Source organism: Melospiza georgiana, chromosome 13, assembly GCF_028018845.1.
Source record: "Melospiza georgiana isolate bMelGeo1 chromosome 13, bMelGeo1.pri, whole genome shotgun sequence".
NCBI lineage: Eukaryota > Metazoa > Chordata > Aves > Passeriformes > Passerellidae > Melospiza > Melospiza georgiana.
Window position 1 is genome coordinate 18858293 of NC_080442.1, and position 21204 is coordinate 18879496.

A 21204-nucleotide genomic window follows, 5' to 3' on the forward strand; every position below is an offset into this window, starting at 1 on the left:
GTCTTTTTATTCCTCTCCTCTTGTTCCCACCATTTGCAGATGAATTATTTAGATGTGAAGATTTGTCTCCTGTGTTTGATGTGAAGCTTTAGGGAGCAAGGGGAGAAACCCAAGGAGTGCCTCATCATTTGCAAGTTCAATTTCTTTCTATTTGGATATTGATTAGCACAGCACATATCATGAGGAAGTGGCTTGACTAAGGGAACATAAATGAGACTTTAACATCATTTTCATATTTAGAAATGCATTTAGGAGTTCCATTATATGCTGCTTTTTAAAACAAGTTGTTTCACTTTGAGGGGATAGTTTGGGTTGTGTTTTGGTTTCTAAATTAGGCAACAGAATCTTATTTAATTTATATATATTTTAATGACACTGAGTAGCATTTACCAGCATAGTGCCTCTTTATTTAGGTCCAAATCCTGAGTCCTTTGAAATACACTCATTAACTTCAGCTGGTTTTCAGTGAGGCTGTTAATGAGTTACAAGTGTTAGAAAAGCTGAAGCAACAGACACCTGACATCAAACACTGGCTCAAAACCAGATCCTGTCCCAGCTGAAGAAAAGAGATGTGTGTTTCTCACAGTTCTATCACAGCAAGCAATATTTTAAATAATTAGAATAATGTTGTGTTTGTGTTCATCTTCTGGGCATTTTGAGTGGAATCAATGCTGCCACAGATGACCTAAGATTAAATAGTTTCTTGGAGGAGTTTCTCCTGCTCACAATATTTTTTTTTTATGAAAGCTTCTGCTTGATTAGAAATTAAAAGGGAAATCCAATTTGATTTTATTAGAGAAGAAAAGTTTGTTTACGTATCAAGTTCTATTTTCAAGCAGACTTCAGATAGCTGAGAAAACAATCAGATCTTCTGAAACTAAGCAATGATCATCCAATAATGCACAAAATACAGCAACAAACTGGAACAGAACTACTTGGCTTTGGACTTAGCAGCAACTGGCAGCAGTCACCTCCATAAAATTAAGAGAAATGAGCAGAGCAGACTGATCTATAGCTAATGCAGGACTAATTTGCCCAGGGATGCCTACAGTGCTCCCAAGAACTTTGCACAGGATCTTGGAGCACTCTACAAATATGTTAAGATTTAAAAAAATATCAGGAGCATTAGTATGCCCAAAAAATAGAAGGCAGTGGTTTTAGAGGCAGCCTTTGGCACAGCCAAGGACAGGCTCCTCCTTTCCTGGTCCTGTAACACATCACTTTTTCTGGCACTAGGTTTATCAAATAAACAACATTCATTGTAACATTTATTACTTAATATCAAATTTACTAAAGTGCTCAGGGGTCTCAAGCAGAATAAGTCCTCTATATTTTATGTAAAGAAACTGTGTGTCCTTAAATACTCACTGTCCCACATATCTCTGAAAATCTCATCTTCAGAGAACACAAGGCTTCAGTGCAGTTGAATATCTCATCTGCCAGCACTTCCCACCATCATGGACTTGGTTTGAAACTCAGTTTGAGAGAGGCTTTAAACAACCAAAAGTGTTTTCCTTCACACAGCAAACTTCTAAAGTGTGTTAAACACACCAGTGAGCAACACAGGATATGTTATTGGCTTACAATGCATAGATTGAAGCCTTGTGTGCAATTGATAATATTACAGCAGGAAGGGGAATGGCACAAGACCACCTTATCCTATTTCCAAACTCCTTGGTTTCCCATCCCTTGGAATAATTAGCTTTAGCTAGACATGAAGAACTTTTTGTTCCTTAATTCCTACATAGTGAATGACAAGCTACTATGCTAATATAAGAAAATACTTGTATCAAAGTAGTTTTTTTTCTTGTATGACAGGCAACATGCAACACAAGACTACTTTGAATTCCTACACAGATGTCCAAGATTTTAGCTGGGAAGAGTCCAGCTGGCAGCTGGGGCTCAGTGTGAAATGCAAACACTGCAGCTCTGCTCTCTCCTGGCTGGGTCAGACGGGCTGAGCAGGGACCACATCTGCTCAAACACCCTTCTGCCTGTGGCTGGAGCAGTTACCTGAAGTGACACAACTTCTAAAGGCTGCATTCCCCACACTGCTCCCCAGGATGATTCAGGGCAGCAGATGTGCTCGCCCTCTCACACAAGGAGTCAAGCTCACCCTCCCTCCTAACAGGGTTATTTTTATGCACACTGATTTGCACCATCTCTTCTCCAGAGCTCTGATGCAGGACTGAAGACTTCACAGCACTTCTTATTTTTGCCACCCAGTGGAACAAATAAGTGGTATGCAAGCACCATGAAATATGGGAAGAAGATTCCTTTAAATTTAAAAAAGTAACTTTTCTGTAAGAGAGTCAAAGATCTCAGGAGCATGGGGGATTCTTGGGGTGCCCTGTGCAGGGCCAGGAGTCAGACTTCAATTATCCTTGTGGGTGCCTCCTAATTCAGGTTATTCTATGATTCCATGGTTCCCAAATGGATTCACTGAAGTAAATCCAGCACTAATCCAGGCATTGTGCTGCCTGCTGGCAATGGCAAAACCAAGCAATGGCCAAACTGAGCCTGTGTTCCATCAGCAGGAGCAAAAGCAGCACAGACACACCAGTCCTTCCCTCTCTGGGTGCTGCTTTGAGCACAGTTCAGCAGCACAGAACAATCAGAGCCCAACATTTCATTTCCATATTCCTTTGGCTAAATACACCAGGCTATGTCAGCAGCACTTACACCCCAGCAGCACCTCTGCAGGCTGGGGATATTCCCCTTCAGCAGCTGCTCATTGCTGGGCTGAGCACCAGAGCCTGCTCCACTCACAGTCCCTGTGCAAACCATGTGCAAACATGCTCCTCTTACAAAAGTCAACACAACTACGAGTTTATATTCAGCTTCCAGTGCACATTATTTTAAGTAGATCTCCTGCCTTTCAATGCCTGCATGTAAAAGAAAACCCCAACCTTAGCTCTGTACTACAAGGGGAACACAAACCCTAAAATTCTCCTCTGGTTAATGCTCTACCAAGCTGTCCCTCAAGTGGGAAACTTAATCCCTAAGAAAGCCTAAAAGAAGCATGGGGAGGGTAAGGCAAAAGACCTGCAGGACAACAGAAGAGCAGGGAAAAACCAACTTGCAAAAAATTGGGAGGATGCTTGGATTGTCTAGAAACCATCAGTGTTAGATGCTGGACACTACTCAGTGCAGCAGCATCCTGCTAATTATTCCTCTCTCTTTCTGTCAGGCAAAAGGCTTTTGCACAGCATACACAGATCTGATTCCTCACTTCACATTCTCAAGTCAGTGATTCTGAGGGGGCCTTTAATCTGTTACTGAATTTTATTTAGTTGTCTCTTTGTCCCTTCTTGTTTATTTTCTGAATTGTGTTCCTTTTTCTCACTTTTTTCTATATATAAGTGACTTTCTGTGTCCTTCCTGCCCACACACCTCTGCCTGCCAGGCTATTTCCCATCGCCTTTGTGTTTAACATCGTTTGCCCCTTATTCCATTTTCCCACAGTTTTTGCATCTTACAGAGAAAGAGGAACAAGCTCAGTTTCCAGGCTGGGCTCAGATCATCCACAAACAATCCCACGGAACATATTTTGAGAAATAAATTTCACTTACATCTTCATGAGCCAGAGTGGTACAATATAAATCAAAATAGAGTAAGAAAAATAAAACTTTCCAGATTCCTGTGGATTGGAATGGATGTAGCATCTGCCTCAACTGTTAAGAACACCTACTGCATTCACTCATTTGCTACCTTCTGACCACAAGCAGCAGATGGTATTTTGTCATTGCACAGACCTCAGCTCCCATAAATCACAATTTCTGCCCTGCAGCATTCATAACCCAGTGCTGGGTAACAAGTGGATGGATCCTCTCCTGCAACAGGCACTGCAAATGAGTCTCCTTCCATGTGCAACTCACAAATCTTCCTGCATATTTGACCACCAGTATTTATTATAAATGAATGTTTTGTAAATAAAATTTAATAAATTATATAAATCAATTATAATAAATATAATTTAATAAATATAATTAACCACTCTTGTCATTTTGGTGACATTCCCAGTAGCCCTCACTGCACAGACTTCATCTAATTACTTCTCAATTACTATTAACACACCCTATGGGCTACTGATGTCTTCCCTGTCCAACATATAACACATAATTCAAGACACTATAATGGCACTAAAGAATCCAACCCAAAAGGACTTCCTGAGGTAATTTACACTCACCACCACCAGAGAAAACTGATTTGTTGGAGTATTTAATTTCAAGTATTTTGCAGTGTTCTGGCAAAGTTATTACCAGTAGTTCTGGTCAGTGCCTGCAGTTACTGTACTTTGCTCCTCAAAACAAGTTCAATGTTTTGTGCAATGACATTTCCAGCTGAAAGATTACCTCCATTAGTTAGGGCTACATCCAAAAATCATCAGGGAAAGCTTACAGAAAAACAGCAAAACCATTGCTCCTACTTGCTGTGTGCTCAGCTCTGTCATTCTGGAACACTACAGCTATCAAAACTCATCATGTCTAAACTGAAGCTCAGAGTTACAAATGATAATTTTCAAATTTGTTCATTCATTCATTTACCATAAGGTTTTTAGTCTTTCTTCACAACTAAAATGAAAAGCAGGCATTATTATGAAAGGGTGGGATCCATCTCTCCAAACTGAAGTACCAAAGTTGGATGCCTGGGCTGGCTGCTCAGGACCAGCAGCCTGCCAAGGACTACCTGGATTTCCTAGATCTCCATGGAGGAGGGGGGCAGGTGTCATGTCCAGAAGGCAACTCATCCTAAAGGCAACATCCCCTGCCAAAACAAGCCTCCAAAAACCCAAACCTTTGCAAATAAATACAGGCATAGGACTACTCTCTCCTTGGAGTTTCAGAGCATGACTGGTCACATGGTGTTTGGTAAAAACATTGCATAAGAACACCAAAAATTACATTTTCTGATGCTTGAATTGTGTCTATAAAATAACTGACTGCTCCTGTTTGGTTGCTAAAATGTCTATGTGGAATTTGCAAGAAAAAATAAATTAGAAGTGGAGAAGGGGTGAAGAATATTGCTACATCAGATATTTGTCCTCAGTCTGAGGCATGGAAGGTGTTATGACTTTAATGGTTTTGATTTGCCATATCCATTTTAACGCACAGAAGTTAATACAAGTTCAAATTAATCAGCCAGCACTTCTTTAAAATGATATTTACAGCTTGTGCATTTAAATGAAGGCAAACAAAAGTAAAATTTATGCTACAATAAAGTATTATTGTCTCAATTCTTTAACAGAATTAAGCTAGCTGTGGCAAGTAGATAAAAGCCCTTTGAAAAGTGAAACATTGCTGTAGTTTGTCTTGTCAAGACTCCTGCTTCTAAGAATATTTATGGTTTTCCTGTTCCTCGAGAACCATAAATGACACAGCAGGTCAACGAGACAGTTTCCATCTCAGTCTGGATATTTCCATCCAGAACTAGAGGAAAATTCAGTCTCCATCCCCAGGTAACCCCAGCCTCTCTCTTTCCACTGCTAACAAAGGGCTTAGCTCTGGACTTCCTCCTGAGAAACAAATCCCCCAGCTTGTGCTAACCCCACGAGCTGGCCAGGGCTGTGCAATGGCAATGAAAGCAGCAATTCCTGATGCATTCAGAGAGCAGGATCCAGCCCAGCACACAGAGGCAGGGGCACTCTGTGCAGTGACTGCCTGTCAGGGGGTACCACACTGTGATGCACAACTCAGGTGACACACTGAGTGTCAGAGGAGTCACCTCCCAGCGTCCTGTGCTGTGCCAACAGTGTGCTGGCTGCTAAATGACTTTACATTCTTCTTTATTTTTCTGCAGAGCTTATTTTAGAAAGGTTGTATATCAATCTGGAAAGTGCTGTGAACATGATGTTATCATAATGGTACCATATGCCAGTTGACTACTTACAAATCATCCATGCTTCCCTCACTTGGTAGATTTTAAAAGCATGATAAAGAATTTGATTCTCCTCATGCTTACACTGGATTTATATCAGTGCACCTCCATGTTTTATACTGGTAAAAAAATATTTGTATCAAAACTCTACAAAGCTTTAAAGGCTCTTAAAACAGCAACATCCAAACAATAGTTTTCACTATTCAAGTAATTGTCTCAGAACCAGATGTGAATGTTAAAGACTCAAACATATAAAAAAGTAGGATATGCTCCCAAAACACCTTATCCATCCTTACAATCTACAGAAATAGGTTATATCCTTTAACTTTAAAGCTCTTTAAAAAGCTTTAAAGCTGTTAATTTCCCTTCCTGGTTTGGCCCCTTTAGGAGGCCACAGTGAATTCCAATACTCCACCTGATCATTTCTCTATAGCTTTTTCCTACTATCTGTGTTCCAGAGAAATCAGATTTTCATGTGTTCACAACACTCCATAAGCCTTGCAAAAAATTAAGTTCTGTAAGACTTGTGATAAACCAGGAGGTTAGAAAAAGTCTAGATCTTAACAAGGAATCCAAGATAAAAGGCTAAGTAAAACTTCTGAATATCTGAGCTTAGGAGAACCTGAACCTATTTCCACTCATATCTACCAGTTAAATATCAAAAGAATAAAAACCAAAAATAAAACAAACCAAGAAAAAAAAAACAAGAACTTGTTTACAAATTCCTCACTTGGGCAACCTGTCAGCTGTCATATTCTGGCAAGTTTTATGGTGCCTTTTTGACCCTTTAAAATATTTTTTGGAGTGACTATTAGCCCTTATGAAATGTTTTTGGTGAAAAAAGAACTAGAAAATGAACTATGTGAAGTTAGAGCACAGAACTATTTTCACTCAGCTACTCTCTTACTCCTCCTCCAGGCAGAGCACATGTTTAGCAGTGAATCTCATTTCAGCCTCGTGCCTATTCATTCATTCATTAGCTTTTGTTCTCAGGCTGGTGCCAGGAGAAATTCTCCGTGCTAGTTCTTACTGCAGAGGGAAAAGTGAGCCCTAAAGTTCTGCTCTTGTTTGCAATCTGGTGTGAGCTGGGTGAGCTCTTCATTCCTGCTGCATTTCTGTGAGCGGGCTAAGTGGTGACCTTCATCTTGTACCTCTCTGCCTCGCTCACAAAGAAGCTTTCATACAAATTTCAATAGCTTCCCTTTAGAGCAGCAGCCAGACTGGAGAACCTGCCTGGAGGGCTGAGCTCCACTGGTCAGACCCAAGTGTTTGTAAACACACTCATCCTGGAGAATTCTGCACTTGTGTTTGGTCATCTTGACTGAATGCCTCAGATTCTCTGGGCTGTACCCACTCTCACAGCTGCTGAGTCTGATCCTCACAGCAGTGTGGGATATTGTCTCTTCATGAATTTGGTACTTTATCTGTAATTCATAAGGTAGCGGTCACATCCTACAAACTCTTAAACAAAATTCCTCCTCTCTACCTGCACACATCGATTGTACATTACTCACAGGACTCACAGAGAAGTGTCATATGGCTGAACTCTTCTGGCAATCTCAAACTGATTCTGTCTGGGATTTGTCTCCTCTGAGACTGGCTCTTTTAATTTTCTACAAGCTTTTTCATGTCTCACTCTTTAACACACAGAACTTCTCCACCGAGGTTTCAATCAGTTTTGTGCAAAGGAGCACATGGGTGGATCTGGCAGCATGGTCAGTCTGCAGGGCATAGAACAACGAGGGGGGATTTTTTCTATCTTTTCCATTAATGTCTGAACAAGCCTTTCTGGAGGGAACTAATTTATTCACAATGGTAATTGTAACTATTTCATTGATAAGGGTTTTACTATTAGCCATTTTTTGTAATATGTGAGATAGTCAGGGCAGGACGCTGTGGCTTTACAGGGATCCCAAATGCTATTTGAGACCAAGATATCTGCATTGGGCACCAGATCCAATGTGTGTCTCCCAGGACAATGGAATTCTGGTGGAGCAGCAACTGGAGACCAGGCAGGATATGTAAGGGGATTGTGAGACCTGAATCCTACAGGCATCTATAGCATGGTCTTAGGTCCATCACCATCCCTGAAGAACCTCCCAGGGGCTTTGGCTTTGAATTGGCAACAGCCTCTGCCTCTTGCAGTCTCCCAGGTTCCTTTGCACGGATAGGGAAGGCAGAGAGGGGCAGTGGAAGTGCCTCCCATTCATGCACTCCTCTGTGAGGTGCAAGCAGAACAGACATATCTGGGTAAGATGACAATATGACAGTAAATGTGTAAATAGGTAATTCAGACCCAAAGGGGACCAACAGATGATGGTTTGGGGGAGCCCACCACACTCCATGCACCTGGGAGTACACAAAGGCCAATGGCAAGCATAGACGCTGCAATAGGAAAAAGGCAAAAACCAGTGCAGGCACCACACTCCACACTCCCCAGTGCCTGCAGCCCCCATGTTTCTAGAAGGAGACTTATGGCTTTTATATACAGTAACTGTGAACTCTGTAAAATCTCCATTTAAATTCCCGACCCAGAGATTTGCACAGCAGTACTGCAAAAAGTAGTAATTACATGCAAGCTTTTTAATATGCCATGGTATGCAGCACTTCCCTTTTTAAGCTGAACAACCAAAGTAGTATCATAAATATTATATTCAAATAGTAACCCAAACCACATGGTTTTGAAAACAATAACCAAGCACATGCTTAGCGGGAACACAGAATTAGAAATGATTTCACATACAAGGATAAAAGGTTTGTAAGAATTGTGATCAAGCTAGAGAGAAATAGTTTATGCTGTTTCAGACTGTACTCGAAGGTATTTTCACAGCTCCAATATAATTAACTGTTTGCAGTGATTTATAGTTTTGCCGTATGCATTTGCTTAAATATTAATTCTGCTGCCTGGTGTTTAAAGCACGATGGATTGTTCAAAGTGAAAATAGCTGAGTGCCTCATTCACAGCAAATATGGAACTTCTTGAAAGGGACTGTTGGCTTCTGTTTAATTCTTTGGACAATTAATTTATATTTAACTTTAAAAAAAACCAAGAGATCAAATTAGGCCTTTTTCATAAGTAAAATGCTGGAGCAACGTAATGCAGCCTACTAGTGAGTATTTAACATCAGCCAATTTGGGGTTTTTAACTAAAATGACAGAATTTTTTAAAGTAGGTGACTGGAAGTGACTGGAAATAAAGACAATACTGAGATGGTTCAGAAAAACAGATCATGGCCGCAGGACCATTTTCAATGTTTCATATGTTGAAACATTTTCACCATAAAACTCTTGTAATTCTGCAACAAATTTACTCAGGTATCAATAGGAAGCAGCAATAAAACTGAACTCAAGAGTTTAAACACTGAAGAAGCCTACAGAGGTTGTTACTGACAAATAAGTCTTGAAACTGATTTTGCAAACATATTTCACACATGCTTATTAGCAGTTATTAACCTCATCAAAGACAATTTCAGGTGTCCTACACAACTTTAAGAGACTCCAGAGCAGGGCCCATGAACATCAACTTGTTCATAAACAAGAACAGATCCACGCTCTGTAAAAGATTGGCTAAAATCCAACCCTGTGGTGAGGCTGCTCAGTCTGTTTGGTCACCTTTATTTAGCAGCACTATAACCAAGGCAATAGACCTGAAAGAATCCATCCAGCAGGCACTAACTACTCTGAGAAGGAAAATTTGTGGGATTTAATAACAAAGTAGACATGGGAGGAAAGTCCAAACAGCAAGAGGGACAGCAAAGCTCTGGATGGACTCTAGGAGACATCTAAGCATGGAAAGGATTCTGACTTACACTTTATCCCAGCATAGATCTCAGATTTCCTCAGCCCAATGATGTGAAATTGAGACATAATGTCCAGTCACTTAACCTGAGATTTCTATAACAAAATACAGGACTGAGCATGAGAGGGGGTGGGATCTCCCCCATCTGAAAGGTCGTGGAAGGCAGACAGGCTGCTCCATTCTGGCTAATTTATGTTTTACATACTTCTGTTCTGTCAAGGGGCAATAAAAACATGAATATCAGCCTTTCTTTTCGTTAACTCCGGACTTTCTTCCTGTGGGGAGAGGAGGATGGGCTAAGCCCAGCATGCAGTGATCACAGTGATCACAGGAGATTTATTTACCAAGGAGCGATGTCAGCCTTGGTTTCCCAACTACCGATGCCCTGCGCACCGCTCTGGGTCAGTCAGGTGCCCGTGCCCGCGCTGGGTACCGGCACACACCAGCACAGGCACCGGAGCTGTGCGCTGTCCCTGCAGGCTGAGCGCTGCCTTTGGGAGCCCGTGCCCTGACGCTGCCAAACTTCTCTCTTTGTTAGGAACCATCTGGCAGCGTGGCCAGAGCCCTGCCTAGGCAAAGAAGGCAATGTTTGGCAGCAGCGAGTAGCACCAGTGAGAGTGAGATTCCACCCCCTTGCCAGGCTCTAGAAAGGCAGGTGTCGCTTACACACTGCATCCTACAACTTCTCCCTGCCCCAAACACCTTCTCCCACCAGGAGCCCCGGCAGGTACACGCAGGGGAAGCCACCACAGCCGCTACAATCCGAGCAGCGAGCGCCAGCCCGAGTCCGCTCGCCCGCGCGGCGCAGCAGCCCGAGGACGGGGACACGCGGGAACACGAGGGGACCAAACCCGTCTCCTGCAACCAGAAGAAAGTTCGTGCCGATACAACACCCCAGTAAACCACGCGGGGGGCAGGAAGCGGCTTCTGAGAGAAGCGCTGATAGGGGAGAGTCCTAATAAAGCCGTAAGATCTCACCCACGCACACATCTCCTAGCTCAGCACTTCCAAAAGCACCAACGAGAATGCAAAGATTGAGGCAAGGGACTGGAGAGAGACTGCCTCCCCCCGGCTCGTCCTGGCTGCCTGGGCAGTTGCAGGAGGAGCAGGGCAGGGGCTCGGTCCCTGGCAGCCGGGGGTGCAGAGGATGCTCCTTGCCCCGCAGCAGCGCCGGGAACACACGGGCCGTGGGGAGCCGCAGCTGCGGCCACGGGGCTCCGGTGTCGCGTCCCCGGCAGCGCCCGGCGTTTGTCCCGACTCGCACCTACCTCGGCGGGACCCGGCTCCGGCTCCGCGGGGCTGCGGCGAGGGACGGCGGCGGGAGGCGGCGAGCGGAGCCCGAGCAGCCTCGGCCGAGCCGGGGCCGCTCGCACGGGGGCCCCGCGCCGGTGCCGGTGCCGCTGCCCAGGACGGGCGGGCGATGCTGCTGCGGGGGACTCCGGGCGCCTCTTTGGCTCTGTTAGGAAAGTTACCGCGGCCACACGACCCACCTTAAACCCGCCTCCCCGCAGGAGCCGGGGGAGGGGGAAGGAAGAGGAGGGCGGGAGGAGACGGGGGTGGGGGCTCCGAGCCGCTCTTTTCCCGGCGCAGAACCAAGTCACAGCAGCATCTCTCGGGCAGTCGCTCCGGGATGCAGGGCTGGGCGCACCAGCGCATCCCCGGCTCTCGCAGGCGCTGAGGCTGCGCTCCGCTCCCCTCCCCCTGGATTCTCGCTTTGACGTGCGGTACCAGCTTCAGAGCGCAGAAACTTTCCCGTTTCCTGCGGCGCTGACGCTGATTTTTGGCTTATTCGTTTGGTGATGGTTGGTTTGGCATCTCGTTATTTATTTAACCGTTTGTTGTTTCGGGGAAGGGGGATCTAGTCCTGATGCCTTGGGCTTTGTGTATGTGTTTTGGGTTTTTTTTTCTCTGCCCGATTCAATTAAAACACATTCAATAGCCTAGAAGGACAAAGAATCAGACTGCCACCCCGGCATCCCAAGGTTGCCGCCCGAACATGTGGGAATGAGGAGGCAAACTGTAGCCGAGGCAGAAACACTTGGTGGTTCAGCCGAGGCAGGAGATGGGGGGAAAGCACGGCTCTGCCTCCTGTGGCTCAAACACCGCGATCTCCCGAGCAGAGACCCCTCAGACTCCGCGGATGTGCTAGAGGGAGATCATGCAAACTTCTGGACCCGTTTCATGTGCCGGGTTTGCTAGCAGCGGCACGCACGAAGCTGGAGGAGCGGGCACACGCGGGCGGGCACACGCAGCTCGCAGCGCCTACAGCAGCCCCTGCGCGGGGAGACGCTGCCTCGAGCCGATACCGCGCGGGCTTCAGGGGATGCTAACGGGGAAAAGCGCCGTGGAAAATTTACCTCTGCTCTAGCATCCTCTACCGTCCAGAGCATCTGCCCTTGCTCTGTCACATCGACTGCATCGCTGCTGCTCCCGGGTGGCTCAGTGCCACCGCATGCTCAGGCAGGCATCAGCCAGGGAATGAGTCGCACCCCACGGCTGTCATTTTCTTCCTGAAAGATGTACCAGAAGTTACAAATGCATAATGATTAAAATCATTAGACCAAAAGGCTCATGACAGGTGATTTGAACAGCTGCACTAACTTAGCTCTTAGCCAGCAATCTTATGCTTGCACAGGCTTTTCAAGATTAAATGCTCTACTTGTGTTAGGTACTATTACTGATTATATTCTAATTAGAATAACAATATTGGCTGCGATCCTGCTTTTTTAACATCTCAGTATGCAAGAAACACAAGACCAAGTGCCTTTTTGATAAAGGACCAAAAGGATTAATAGAACATTTTTTGTCACCGTAGCCACATGATGAATCCCCACATTGTACAGTATTTTATGTCCATATGAGGCTGCCAAAATCCTTTGTCCTGCACTGTGTGTTTCTTGGTCACGTGCCAGTGCATGACTGCAGGTGATGGCAGTGTTTCAAAAAGGACATTGTTTGGGCCAGGATTGGTACATTGGCTCCATAAGGGACTCCCTGCAACCTCCCAAAAAACTCCTTCACTCCAGCACTGCCTCTGTGCCCCCAGGTTCCCAGCCCTGCCTTGCCTGGCTGTGCTGGTTTGCAGCACCCCCCTGAGCCGGCAGCATGGGGCACTGGAGAATCCCTGGGGGCTGGAGCGATTCCTCCTCCCCTACCTCTTTCCCAGGCCCAGTTCTGCTCCCTCCCTGGCTCCACAAGCTATTTTTCTTCATTACCCATGGCTAAGGCAACCTAACCAGGTTCCGCAGCAGTACTGGTACCTGAGGTGAATTCCTCACTATCTTTCTCCACCTGTTTTAAATTATTTTTAACCAAAATCCTAATGATGAATATCAATAATAAATTAGCAATCGTGTTCATTTATTAAATTATTTTCAATATTTAATACAATTCAATAGATCAAATTTGAACTTGATTTGTTGAATAAATAAAGATAATTAGGTTTTGTTGTTTGTCTAAGAATATTAAAAACCACCAGTTGCTCTATACTGATGCCATTGTTTAGAACTCAGTTTTGTCACCAGTTTCCATTTGGGGAACTATTTAGCATCCCTGATCTTCCTTTTTAAATGGTAAGAAGAGAGAGACTAAACCAGACTGCTTAAAATGAATTAGGCAAGCCTGCTGTGACAATTTTTTTTCTTTGTCTTTCAGTGTTCTCTGTAAAACTTTCCAAAGAAGTGGCCTGTCAAACTATGAGTTCTCTGGACACCAATGAAACACAAGACATTACATTCTGCTGTATGACTTTTGACAGATATTTGAGGCAAAGCATTCAGCCCCACTCTTCTTGCTCATATAAAATCCCATGCAGCTCAGTAATTTGCCATGGAAAGTTCTGGCATTCTCTGCACTCTGGTTGTCTGCTTGCAGGGGTGTAGATGTCAGTAAATGCCAACGGACGTGGCCATGGATGCTTGTCCATTTGAGGCTGACTACTGGAATACTCATTTCTTCTTGGTGTCTATTTAAATGCAGCCACCTTCTAAAAGACATTCAGTGCAAACAGCACTAGACTGCAGCACAGTGGTTCTAGTTCAGTGCTTCTGTTTTTAAAATGTGTAGTTTACAAAAAAGATATATAAAAAAGACAGTTTGGCTTCTTTCTTATTATTGTTGACTCAATGAGTCTAGGCTAGAGTTATAACTCTGTAAACTCCAGCTGAATCTTCAAGCTTAGCCAGATTCTTTCATAAATCAGATTGAGTTGCTGAGATTCTGAAGGACAAAATAACTCTCAGTTATGAGTGCACAGCTTCAGTTTGGTGAAATGATATCTGGTTATCCCCAAAAAACCTGAGCACCAACATGAAAATGAGAAAAGAATTTGAAAAAAAAAGGGGGAAAAAAATTCAGGAGTGTATTACAAGAGTGACTCTGCACAGAAAAGTGCTTAATAATTCTGCTGATAAAGTGTGAGCCAGAGAAGAATTCATTTCCCTCTCCCAGAGCTCAGCTGGGGTGACAGGAGTTTAAAGAAGAGCAGCTCTTTCATAAAGGTGAGCAGGTATGTCCTTCACACAGACAACAGGAGTTTGAAAACACTGAAGGCACTGCAAGCTCTGCTGTTGGCTTTTGGGAAGGCAGAATTTTACCCTTTGAAAAGATGTGCTGAGTAAAACCAGCCACTTGTACACGTTTTCTCTTCAAAGTCCATTCACCTTTCAAGAGCATTTTGCTGCTTTCATTTGCTTGCTTCTACATGTCCAATTCAAAACTTGTTCCTCTCCACTTTTTCATTTTCCATATGTTCTTTTTGCTTAAAGGGGAAATTGGGCCTCAGGAAACAACAGCAAACTGAATCCTGCTGGTGTTTGTAAAAGCACAAGTTATCAACACTGGAAAATGATTATACTGTTAATATCAAAGCCCAAGAAATTAAATATGCATCATTTGTGTCTGAATGAACAATTACTATTGAAAATAATGCCTGAAAAAGAAAAACAAAGCTTTTCAGACATAACATGAATTTTAACTTGTTTTTTTTTTAGAAAACCAATCAGGGTTTTAGTTTATGCATCATTCTGTTCCCCACAATAATACTCTGTCTGTGCAATCAGTGATGATAAATGGTACATAATTGTAAACTTGATATTGGTTTTCAATATTGAATTCATCATCCTGTCCTCTTAACACATATTAAATACTTTAAAGAATTTATGTATTTGTTTGATTTATCTGTGATTTTTTTCCAATATGTAAAATTTATTAGTTTTCTAGTTTTTGAGGAACTAAGAGTAGACAACATCATTAATAACACTGAATAATAGTGTTGGCCTCATTTATGCCTGACTCCCTTTTACCAATACAAAGTGTCCAAATCAAATACAAACATATTAGTTGTAGGCAGTGTAGAAAATACAGTCTGAACTAGAGCCAGTTCTGCCCAGGTTTTGTTTGACTTTCCCAATCCATTCCTGATCTCTCCAAATAAGGACAGCAAGAATCACGTTCATTTATCTTTTCCCACATGATGGACCCATTACAAATACAAAGATTCACTCAAATTGTCTCAGTGCTCTCAAAGAACAAGTAATGAAAACATGATCAGAAAACATTAATCCTGCATTACAGTAGCAAAATATGCAGGAATTGTTCATCTAATTCCAACAGACGCTATGCATTTAGGGCCTGGTTCAATCATGCCAATTGTTTTTTTCATTAATACAGCTTTTAAGTCTGCTCTCCAATCCTAATAAAAAGGACACTCAAAATGAGTTAAGAACTGGCCAGTGACCAAGGGGTTTGTGTAAATCTTGACCTATAGAAACTCAAATACCATTCTTAATCCTTTGTGTATTACCATCATTCTTAGTGTCCACTATTTCTCTTAATCAGGGTTTCTGCACTGCTCCAGGGCATGACATTATTTTCTGCTTAGTATGATGTGAATTTAAAAATAAACAAAGGACTTGGTAAGGCTGAAGTAAATAATTATGCAATGATGCAAATGAAGCCATAGCCTTCATTCAGCTGAACTGTAGCTGGTTATTTCAGGGAGGAATTTGATCCACTAACAAAAACAGCAGAGAAATTCAGTTGCACACAGCTATTACTCCTTTTATTATAAAGGAAACTGGGTAAGAGACCAGCCTCCCACAAAGGGATGAGTGGAACTCTGTGCTGCAGCATGGCTGTGACAGCTCTGTGGCATGAGCACATCAGCTCCTTGGATGGATCAGAATGGCCTGAGCGTGTAAGAGAGCTCCATGGAATCCTGCTTGGCTCCAGGAGCTTCAGGGTGTAATTCTGTAGCAAACAGGACCCCAAGTACACCCTGGTATCCAGATTGACATTCTGCCTTTATTTGGAGCACATGACCCTGGTAAGTATTGGGGAATGACATCAAAACAGATTGAAATCACTCTGCAACACCTAAATTCTTATTAATGTTAATGAGAGCAATGCATATGAACTGAGAAGCCAAGAGGCCCCTCCCCCTGAAAAAATAGGAAAAGCAGCATTTATAATACATAATTAACAGCAATGTCATATAGGTCAGACTGCAAGGGTTGGCTTCTTAGTGCAAATTCCTGTGTGGATAACAGCAAGATGAGATTTTTTCTTTTATCCAGAAAATTCACACTGCAACTGAAGCAAGAAACCAATAGCTTCCAAGCACACCTTCACCTTCTGGTTCTGAAAGGACAATTTACCTGCCATGTTCCTGTGTGTCTGCAGGAAATCCCTCCTAGTACTGCCTCAGGTAGAATCAAGGCTGTGGGAGAAACCCAACCAATTCCCAACTTTCCAACACCAAGCAGGCATTTACAGGTTGAAATTATCAGCTGCATTTGTGATTGAGTCAATTATTTGAATATTCCCCATCCTGAGTTTGTATCTCTTTGAATTTCTCTTTCACCTCCACCTAAACCCAAAGGCTGGAACAGCCCTGAGCAAGCACAGACCAAAAAAGGGGCATAGACCCAGGAGCTAAAGAAGAATCCTGATTCTCTCCATCTGCCTACACCAATGCAACGAGGTTTCCCAAAGTTCTGCTCCTTCACAATGGATCCCAAAAGCTGTTCTCCCTCAGAAAATTCCCATTTGGAGAAAGCTGACCAAACTTCAAAGTGATAGCAAGCCAGAAATAGAGTTAAAATATGGACTGAAGCAGACCAAAGTTGGTGCTTGGTATTCTGGAAGAAGTCCATAGGATAGATTCATTCAGATCTTACTTACAAATACTTCTAAATATGCTGGGGCAAATTTATGATCAAGCTTAGCTGTTTTCTTCAAACAGTTGTCTCCAGATAGATAGAATATTAAGGAGAGAACTTAAATCTGCAGGAAATGTAGTGTTACAGCAATTGGCATTATTTGGACACATTGTGGAACAATGCTGCTCAGCTCTGCTTTTATCAAAAGAAATTCTGAGTTCACTGCTCTTGTACTCAGTGAGGAATGAGTTTGATTACAGAAAGAAGAGAGAAGCTGAACGAAGCTGTGAATTTATCTTTAGGATCGATTTCTGCAGAAATTTTTACCCTGAAGTTTTAGGAACTAGTTGAATGCCAGCACTGAATATAAATATTCTCTGCACTGAACCTCTTCCCTGCAAAAGCCAGAGTCCTCATTCCCAGTCCAAAATTCTGCCACTTGTGTATCTCAGTGCTGTGGTCTCCTCTCTTCATCTGCAATGGGCTCAGCATGAGACCTTAGGAAAGAGGATCATTTGAATTTTTATCTGCTCTGGAAATTTTGTTACTGCCTTTATTCATCACTGCAGAGATGAGCAGCCTGCAAAGCCAGTCCCAGCACAGCACCTTCTCCTGTAGCAGTGACATCTGAGGATGCACCTTAGTCTGATTGTAATGACCCTTGGACTGGACCACACATTATTTTACGTTTCACTTTCCTCCCTGCAAACGTGGAAACAGCATTCCATGTGCTGGATAATATTGACTTCTGCTCAGAAACTGTTTGTCTTGCATGTGCTACAGAGATGAAAATTAAAATGGACATTTTGAAATTTTGGAATGTTCAAGGAATTATGTTCATTGGTGTTTACATGTAAAAAAGAAACCAAGCAAATCCTAGCAGAAATTCCTGAAAGTTCATTCCTGTTTTCAAAGAAAATCTAAGAACACTTGGCTGCAGGTATTTCTTTTCATTTTCATCCAGCTCCATAGTCATTCACAGAATTCTAAGTCAGGATCTAGCAGGAGTTGTACTCAAAATGACAGCCTGCCGAGATGCATTTATTTCTCTGGTTTGCCACTTTACAAGGGAAAAAAACACATTTCCAAGATATTTTTGGTAACGTATGACTAAGTAGCAAAATTAAAACTAGGAAATTAATAACTACATGGCATTTCAATCCCATCAACTCTAATCAACATAAATCCATTCTAATTAAAACCTGCAAATCCTGAGGATACCAAAGAGATGGCCCTCTGTTAAAGGGAGATGGCAGCAACAGGTACCTTCCATACAGATGGAGAGGATGCAAATTTCTGAGAGGCAAAGATGAAGCTGTACTAGAAGCTGTATTTTTAGACTACCACTAGACCCTAATAATCTCAAACTGGTGAAATAAAAAAGCCTCATAAATTTTTCCCTTTAAAACTTAATAAGCACTTTGACAATCTAAATGAAGGAGTGTACAGCTTTCAGGCTGAAAAGGGTCACTAAGTTTATCATTCCTACAGTTTTAGAATAAGATTAGCCCCTGGTAATCCCTAATTGGCAAAAACAAACACAAATTTTGTCCTTTAAAATTAAAAAAGCACTTTCACAGGCCTAACAGAGGATCTGAAGAAAGTGTGCAACTTCACAGCCTGCAAAAGGTTACCAAGTTTATCACAATCATCAAACCAGAAATAGGACAGAGATACAAAGCATGTTCTGATCAGAATGATGAATAACACACACCAGTTTAAAGAGAATAATAGAAATTATATAATTGCACCAGGGCCTTTGTTTCAAAGTCAAAACATCTCAGCTCTTGAGTCTGTCTTTAGGACTTGATCAAAAGCCCATAAACATTAACAAGATTCTTTGCACTGACTCCCCTGGGCCTTGCACATGTCCTTTATACAGCAGCTTGGTGCATCTTAAATCAGCTCAGGAAGCTCCTCGTCTCTCCTACAATCCGTTCAATCTGGCACTTATGAGTGGCATCAGCTTTTAAATACAAAACCACAGATGCCAAATCTACCTGATCCTGGTAACTTTTCACATTATACCAAGATCAATAGTTCCCCCCTCCTCCCACCGAACCAATCCAAAGTGAGTTTGGGTGTGTGTTATTTGTGCTCATCCAGAGCAGCTACTGCTGACACTGGGGTTTAAGGGGAGAACCCATCTTCACCCAGCTCTAAATCAGCTCTTTTACAGCAGGCCTCTTTTGTCTGTTGGTGGTTTTTATCCCCAACCAGCAGAGATGAAACAAATGCATGTGTTTGGCAGCAGTGGCTGTCACCCTGCCAATTAGCTCAGCAGGAAGCAAACAACCTGCTGACCTTCCTGGGCCAGCGACTCTCCAAGGCAAGCAAAAGGGGCTGTGCTCAGTAGCTCAGTGCTGCTATCATCAAATTCCACCCCAAGCTTACCCCACCATTCCCTGGAGTCACAGCAACAGTCCAGAGCCACAGGAGTGTAGAGCTGCAGGGAACCAAAGCCATCATTATGGCTGGTGGTTTCCAAACTTTATTTGTGAAATCATAACAAGGGTTGTCTTTATTCTGTTTGCAAGAGGCACTGACATTGAGGGGGTCTGGGGGTCTGTGCAGGAGTCTTGAGGGCTGGCAAGGATTTGCCAGATGAGAAAGCCTGGGAATCACTGATTTTACTACCGTGGCAAGGCACAAGATACACCTGACTACTCTTAACATGCTTATTTCACATGTTCTTACAAATTGCCACACAGTCTCTTTATGCAAACTGTGCCAGAATTTAATACACTGATGTTGCTCAAGAATATTTAATGCTAGCTGTAGTTTCCTTTTCAAAACTGCAGGTTATGGTTTGGCTGTTGTTTTTTTTCTCACAATGATGAAAAAATAGAACATCACATATATAAATGCTTGGACAGCATGGTATTTAGAAAAGCAAGAATATAAAATCCATCCTTTTTATCCATTCCATTCTGCTGTGATGTCCAGTGGTGATATCTTAGTAAAATACCTACTCCTTCTGTGTTTTCAGTGGGAGGCAACAGCTGTAGCTGGCCTTTGCTTTAATGTAGCATGGTCTGCAATCAGGATCCAGAGCTGAGAGAACTTTGCTGGATAATGAGGAAGGCAGCTTCAGCAAGGTTCCTCAGCTCTGAGCACACACCCTTTTCAGGTGTAGCTTTCATCTAAGTCTCCCCTGCATGTCATTCCATTGGATCAAATCAACAGGAGAAGCTGAAAAGCAGGCTGAGATAAAAATGTGTTGGGATACAGAAAGATGCTTTAATAGATAAAAAGCTACAGTCTCTTTTAGAAAGGATTTTTCCACTTTGTATTCCTATTGTCTGAAATCAGGCCTGAATAGAAGAAGATGACTTGATAAAATATAGGCAAAAAATCATATAAGGAAATAATGGAAATGCTGTTATGGATTTTTGTGAGTATAAATAGTTTCGGAAATGAAACTGTCAAGCCCAGCATCTGAAATGCTGTAGAAATAAAGTCACTTTAATGGTCAGCCTGCTGCAACCACATAAACATTCCCTAGTTCCTTTCACAGCCCAGCATCTTGTAAATTTTTTTTTTTTTTAATCTGACATATGGGGAGACATTAGTTGGAGACTGAAGGAGACAGAATCTAAAAGAGAAGCAGGAATGGATCAAGAGAAGATAAGGAACAGAAATCATCAACAGGAGATATTAAATTCCGAAAATGAAGCTTGAAGGGATGGGCCATTCTAGAAAGGGGAAAAAAAAAAAAGGGTGGTGAGATAAGCTGGAAAATAACATGGTGAACTCAATTTTAAGCAAAAATATTAGACAGAAATAATCTGAGACTGCCCCTCCTCTTCTTCCATGCTTCTGAAGGTATGGGCTGCCATATCTGTAAGAGCATTCCTGGCACCTGACTGTAAGTCCAGGACAGTTCTGTCCCACAGCTGGGGCTGCCCTTTGGCTTTCCTGGTGCACCAGCAGAAAACCTTTCCCTTACCTGCAGCTGCACCAGCTCATCCAGCATGGGGACACCTGCTCACACTGGTGCTGTGCACTCCCTCCACACACTGACTTCTGCAATGGGCAGCTGGGGAAAGAGTAGAAAATTACCTAAAATAAGCATCAATGTAAAAAAATCAGGCAGTCTCTCAAGTTAAATGAGTATTTTGGTATTTGATTGGCATTCTAATGTCCTTCACATCCTCAGAAAGTTCCACATCTTATCAGCTGCCACAAACTACTAGCTCAAGATCCAATTTCTTCCTCTAGAAACATTTTTTGTATCTTGTTTTTCTTAAATTTTATTACCCATTAGACTGTTTCCTCATTATAATGGCAGTTCAGTCTCTTTCAGAAATATATATTGTATACAATCCAGAAATATAAAATGTATAAAATCTGCCTAGTATCTTCATA

At 42.6% G+C, this 21204-nt stretch overlaps 1 protein-coding gene and 1 long non-coding RNA gene across 7 annotated transcripts in view; one reads left to right on the forward strand and one right to left on the reverse strand.

Annotated features, from left to right (window-relative positions):
* MEGF11 (multiple EGF like domains 11) overlaps positions 1-11233 on the reverse strand; it is a 250413-nt gene extending 239180 nt beyond the window's left edge. For 4 of the 6 annotated variants that reach the window (XM_058033853.1, XM_058033852.1, XM_058033849.1 and 1 more), the window contains exon 1: positions 10945-11008. The gene's annotated coding sequence lies outside the window, so the exon portion shown is untranslated. Of the gene's footprint in view, positions 1-10944; positions 11009-11166 lie in introns of those variants that run through there. The other 2 variants (XM_058033855.1, XM_058033851.1) reach the window with 1 other exon arrangement.
* A 155-nt stretch (positions 11234-11388) lies between these two features.
* On the forward strand, positions 11389-14836 carry LOC131089213 (uncharacterized). The gene is made up of 2 exons (XR_009115217.1): positions 11389-11478; positions 13331-14836. It is a non-coding gene; the product is annotated as an uncharacterized LOC131089213 (long non-coding RNA).
* Positions 14837-21204: the final 6368 nt, after the last annotated feature.